Here is a 6,000-nt window from a genome sequence, read left to right as displayed (position 1 = left end):
AGTGTATCGATGTGGGGCAAGGGAAAATCGTCCTTTGGACTGGCACGATTCAAATCCCTATAATCAACACACACTCTAACCTTCCCATTCTTTTTGACGACTGGCACAATGTTAGCCAGCCATTCGGGATACTGGGATACAACCAAGAATCCCGCGTCCAATTGTTTTTCCACCTCCTCCTTAATCTTTAAGGACCATTCGGGCTTGATTCGTCGAAGCTTTTGCTTAATGGGTCGAAACCCCTCTTTTAAGGGCAACTTGTGTTCGACGATGTTGGAGTCCAACCCGGGCATATCATGGTACGACCATGCAAATACGTCCTTGTATTCCCTCAATAATTGAATTAATTGCGTTTTTATTCCATCACTGATACGGGTCCCAATGTTGACCTCTTTCAATTCTTGACCCTGCCCCAAATTCACGGTCTCCAATTCTTCTTGATTCGGTTGGAGTAGACGAGCTTCTTGATCTAGCAGTCTTTGCAGATCCGGAGAGATGGTCTCCTCATTACTGTCCAGCTCAACCCATTCACCTTCGGCTTTCGGATCCCGGTCAGAGCGAGCAATCACAGACATAATTATTTATTGGTTCTGTTTAGGTTTAGAGTTTATTAATATTAATGAGAGAGAGAGAATAGAACAAAATGAGAGAATAATGTGTGAAAAATGCCTTTTTATTGATATATGAGTGTAAAACTGTATAAAACCCTTTATTTACATGAAAAGGTCCTCATGATCTCGGGTACTGATCATGAGTCCCTAAAAGAAAAAATGTGGAGGGGCCCTATCATGGCTTGCCCTTCTCTCTACTCCTGCTGCGGTAGAGGATTCTTGCTCACGTCGGGCGCCGTCGAATCGAAAGTGACCCACCCAGCGTCGATAAGGTCTTGGACCTTATACTTGAGAGCTCGGCAGTTCTCCGTTGAATGCCCCTGTGCCCCCGAATGGTATAGACATTTGTCTTGTGGATTGTACCAATCGGGGTAGGGTGGATTCACCTTCTTTGGTGGAATGTAAGCAATAAGACGCGCCTCTACTAGCTTCGGCAGGAGATCGCTATAAGTGGTCGGAAGTTTGTCAAACTTCTTCACAGAGTTGTATTGCGATTTTCCTGACTTCGAAGCGGAAGAAGACGGAGCAATGGTTACAGCGTTGACTCCTCCTTCTTTCTTCTTCCCAAAGGCCTTCTTAGCTTCATATGGTTGGGAAGGCTTAGCCAGCTTTCCACTTTTAAGTCCTTGTTCCACCCTTTCTCCAATGGTGATGATGTCCGAGAAGAGTGTCGTTGTGTTCCCTATCATTTTATCGTAATAGGGACCAGTCAACGAGTTGATGAATAAGGACACCGTCTCCTTATCCGACAGCGGGGGCTCTATCTGTGCCGCCAACTCCCTCCAACGTTGGGCGTATGCCTTGAAGGATTCATCGTTCTTTTTACTCAAGGCTTGAAGATCTGACCTATCGGGTGTTAGGTCGATGTTGTATTTATAGCGCTTGAGGAAGGCGTCGGCCAACTGCCTCCATGTGTGAACTAGATTTCCATCTAGTTGCATATACCAGTTAAGTGCAGTTTCAGCTAAGCTCTCTTGAAAGCAGTGGATCAAGAGCTTTTCATTTGTGGCATATGCAGCCATCTTGCGACAGTACATGGTGAGATGACTTTTAGGGCAAGTCGATCCCACGTACTTTGGGAAATCTGGCACTTTAAATTTAGGAGGGAATTGAATGTCCCTCACTAAACACATGTCGGCGGCGTCCTTAATGTCAAAGTCATGCCCCTCCATAGCCCTTAGCCGATCCTCGAGGGCATGGAATTGTTCCTTTGAGACCTCGGGCTCTTTTATAATAATTCCTGCCCCAAGGGGTACGGCGTTTGGAGGATCTTTTTCATGCTCTTCTTCCTCTCCCTCATGATGGGACCCATGATCACTATGATGAGAATCATGGATATTGTGATGACGCATGAGTTCCATCATTTGCGCCATCTGCTCTTTAAGCTGTGAAAGCTCGGTTGTGAGCTTCTTGTTTTGCTCCTCCAATGCTTCCATTTTCTTGATTTTCCGTGCGCGCGTAAGGACAGAGAGATGACCAGCCACTTTCTAAAATGAATGTTTAGTTAGTTTATTTTATGGAATGCATACACTCTTTAACATGAGCTTGATAAACCTCCATCTTTAAGGCGCTGCCTTTTTAAGACGGAAGTTTACCACCCTTCTTTATCTATGATTTCTCCCCAACGGAGAAACTCTATAGTCATGGGTCTCTTTCACTCATGTCAAGAGGTATTGGTGATCCTAAAATGTATGTTTTCATGAGGATGCATGATGTCTTATTGGTAATGATGTACATGCTCCTCACTTTTATTATATTTTCACACATGGTCTTTCCTCTCATGTCATGGTTTTTTATGCATGGGGATTATTTTTAGACCTTATCACGAGGTTATTTATTAATGCACAAACAATTGCACATAAGCATTTACACAAACAATTCACTCATCCACGAACAGTCACGAGCAAATTACGAGGTAGGGGTCTCCTGCAGAAAAGTGCATATTCAAGGAGGATCTAACTGTTCTCACTTGGTCAAAGGCCCCCAAGGTGCCCCCATTATAGGGACCCAATTCCTCTTGTCGTAGGTCGATGGAAAGTTCCAACGCACCGTCGGACTCAAGTTCATGGTTATCACCTTGAGTGATGTTTTCCGACAACGGTCTCATAGGCTCCTATAAACCCATCAACCGGCCGTACTAACATCCACTCCCTATGGATTACCACTCATGCCCCCGGGTATAGAGGGAACTGTTGTGTGCAAAGGTTTGTGTGCAATTTTATTTCAAACATTTGCGGAAAATTAAACATACAACAGTTATTAAAGCCAAATAGATAAACATGTTATCATACAAGTGAGGGGTAATAAAGTAATTTTAACTATTATTTGTTAAAAATAATCTGTCACTAAATGGGACTGACTCTCAGGCTTCCCCAGCGGAGTCGCCATCTGTCGCCACCGGCCCGAAACGGGCTTTCGGCATTCGCGAAGGATGGTTGGACTCATTTATTTTGGTTTTGAAAATGTATTGGATTATTAGAACGACTTGTTCTCAAACTGAGACCTTGTCGATCTTATCCAATTTATTTATTAAAAGTCTCACTAATCCATATTAATCCCAAGCGGGACCCTCCATGGTTTAGTGGTTTTCGCAAAAGGAGGGTTCGTGGAGTCGCCACCAATGTTTTACTCAAAACATTGGAAAAAGGGATAAGGCAATTGATTTAAAAATCAACTTTGGCCACTACAACCAGAGTTGGGTAAGGGAGTCGGTTACGCGTGGGGAAGGTGTTAGCACCCCACGGCGCCCCTTTCGGGTTCCCTATAACAGATTATTTTTAAAAGAACAGTATAAAATTACTAAATTACCCCTATTTATTCTAAGCAATTATAAATTGACTATCTACATGATGATAGTTTAAATATGCACACAGAAAGCAGTAAAAGGAAGGATTGAAGGGAAACCTCTTGAAGCGTGCTTTTATATTGCAAAGAACTGGGAAGCGTTTTGGCGTTCCCTCGCTCTACAAGCCCGCTCCTCGCTCTCCTAGAACAAAATTTTAACTAAGGGAATCAAAAAGATTTCCCCTCGACTAGGTTCGATCCTCAAGCAAAATGGCTCGGGGCTCAAGAACTTCGTCGGATCGACTCCCAGAGAGTTTTCTAGGGCAGAACACTGCTAAAAAACCCCAGAATACTCAAGGAGGGAGTCAAAACTGAGCGAAAAAGTGTCGAATGACGTCCAATTGACGTCATATTTATAGGGAATAGGCGCAGTACGGCCTACAGGGCCAATACGGCCGTATTGAAATTTTTGAACTTCAATACGGTCGTATTGGAGTTCAATACGGTCGTATTGAAAGTCAGAAATTTCAATACGCCCGTATTGAGTTCGCAGCGGTCGTATTGAAGTGTCAATACGGTTGTACTGACTTCAGTACGGCCGTATTGAAGCTTCAATACGGCCGTATTAAGTTCAGTACGGCCGTATTGGGCTTTTTCCCTCCACTTCCTTATTTTTAGCTATTCTAAGACCTCTAGACCTACAGAGAACCCTCCTAGGACCTTCGAGGAGTCCTTCTGGCTGATTATCCTTCAGTCTTCGAGAGTCTTCAAGCTTTATTTCCGACCCGGACAATTTTAGGGGTCTACACTTACAAATAGAGAACAAGGAAGATGAAAAACCCCAAGTACACAAATACAGTGCGAACTGAATATCTCTCAACTCAAACCTCGTATAAACGATCCAACCGTTCAGCATGAAGAACCAGATGTCCCAAACCTGCTGTCAAATTTTCAGCCCGATCCAACATGAATGAATTTGCAATATCGATTTTACTGTCTCAACTCTATGTAAAAACAAGAATGACTTTCTTTCTTCCTCTCTCTCAAAGTACTGGTGTTCTAAGTGACTTATGACTTTCCCTCTTTCTCACTCTAATACTTCAGACCCTTTCTCCACTAAATTAAGTAAGACATTAAGTAGACTTCTCAATTTTGAGCCTTTTCTCCACATACGAAAGGAGCCCAATACCCAACAACACCTCACTTTCAACTCAAATGCTACTCAAATGGGGATTCAACCAACCCATCAAACAACACCACTCATGCTACAAACAGTAATCAATGGTAAATTTCTAACTTTCCTTACCTCGTATTGGATTGAAAATTTGAGCCTCGAGCCTACGATACTGAAGAAGAAGAAGAAGAAAATGAAAATGCTTCAAGGAGAAAGACTCCAACAATAGCCTTTTTTCTTTCCTTGCTTCTCACCAACTCAACCGTCCAAATCAAACACCAACACCAATGATTTAGCCAAGAGAGGGGATGAGAATAAGAGTATAATGGAAGGAAGGAAAAAAATGAGAGGGAAGACTCGTAGGTGTGCGTCTTACAAAAGTTACTCATGCTTAAATTTTTTTCTTATAAATTTGAAAATTAATTTAATAATTGAAATTTTATATTTTTCATGATGATGTGTAAATATTTGATATTTAATATCGATTGGATAAATTTAATTATTAATTAAAGTAATTAGAGAAATTATATCTTTTATTTGATAACAAATGAAAAATATTATTAATTTGATTTGATATAATAAATAGTTCATAAGACGTGTTATTAGTTAAAGAAGGCATTTCACTGCACGAAAGGGACAGTAAACATAAATATTATCTCACTTTTTCAAGAATGAAAACTACATATAAGGATATTGTTACATTTTGTGAATGTTTTTCATAAATCTTATGTAATTTCTTTATTATCAATTAATTTAAATGATTTATTTATTCAATTAACTAATCAAACTAGTTAAACTTGAATTTTGAAACTGAATTTTTTCATCGATCTTAGATTCAGAGTTCATTTATTACACACATAAAGTAGTATGTTACACATACAAATCACATATTAAACTCTTAATATTATAATGGAAATAGATGATAAAATTTGCACGCAATATGTTGCATATACTTTTTTCCTTTGGTCAATGGTCCAACCTTCCATATATTAATTTTAAAAGAAGCGATCCTTTGGAAGTTTCGAAAGTTTAAAGGTTAATTATATGTTTTTTGATTAAGTGGTTTTATGATATGACTAAAGAAGTTTAAAAGTTATTAGCAAGTCGCATCTATCGTTTTCCCAGAACCCATATAATAACGACCCACGTAGGATTCTGTTCACTTCACAACTCATCAACTTCGCTATATAATTAAAATCAACGTACACTTTTTTCTTATATTAATTGACGTAAACTTCAATGACAGGTGAAAGCGCAAGTTGATTTGAGATTAAGTTTAAGAAATAATAATCACTTTATATTAAGAAGCTAGTAAAAGCATGGTTATTTTTAAATAAACTAATTCAAATACACATTAATTAACTTTTGAAAGTTTTACTTTACCTGTTAAATCACGGTCCTTTCACAGATGTGTACACAAAAGACGTGCAT

This window comes from Cajanus cajan, chromosome 3 (assembly GCF_000230855.2).
Source record: "Cajanus cajan strain Asha chromosome 3, NIPB_CcT2T_4, whole genome shotgun sequence".
Taxonomy (NCBI): Eukaryota; Viridiplantae; Streptophyta; class Magnoliopsida; order Fabales; family Fabaceae; genus Cajanus; species Cajanus cajan.
This window is presented reverse-complemented; position numbering follows the sequence as displayed.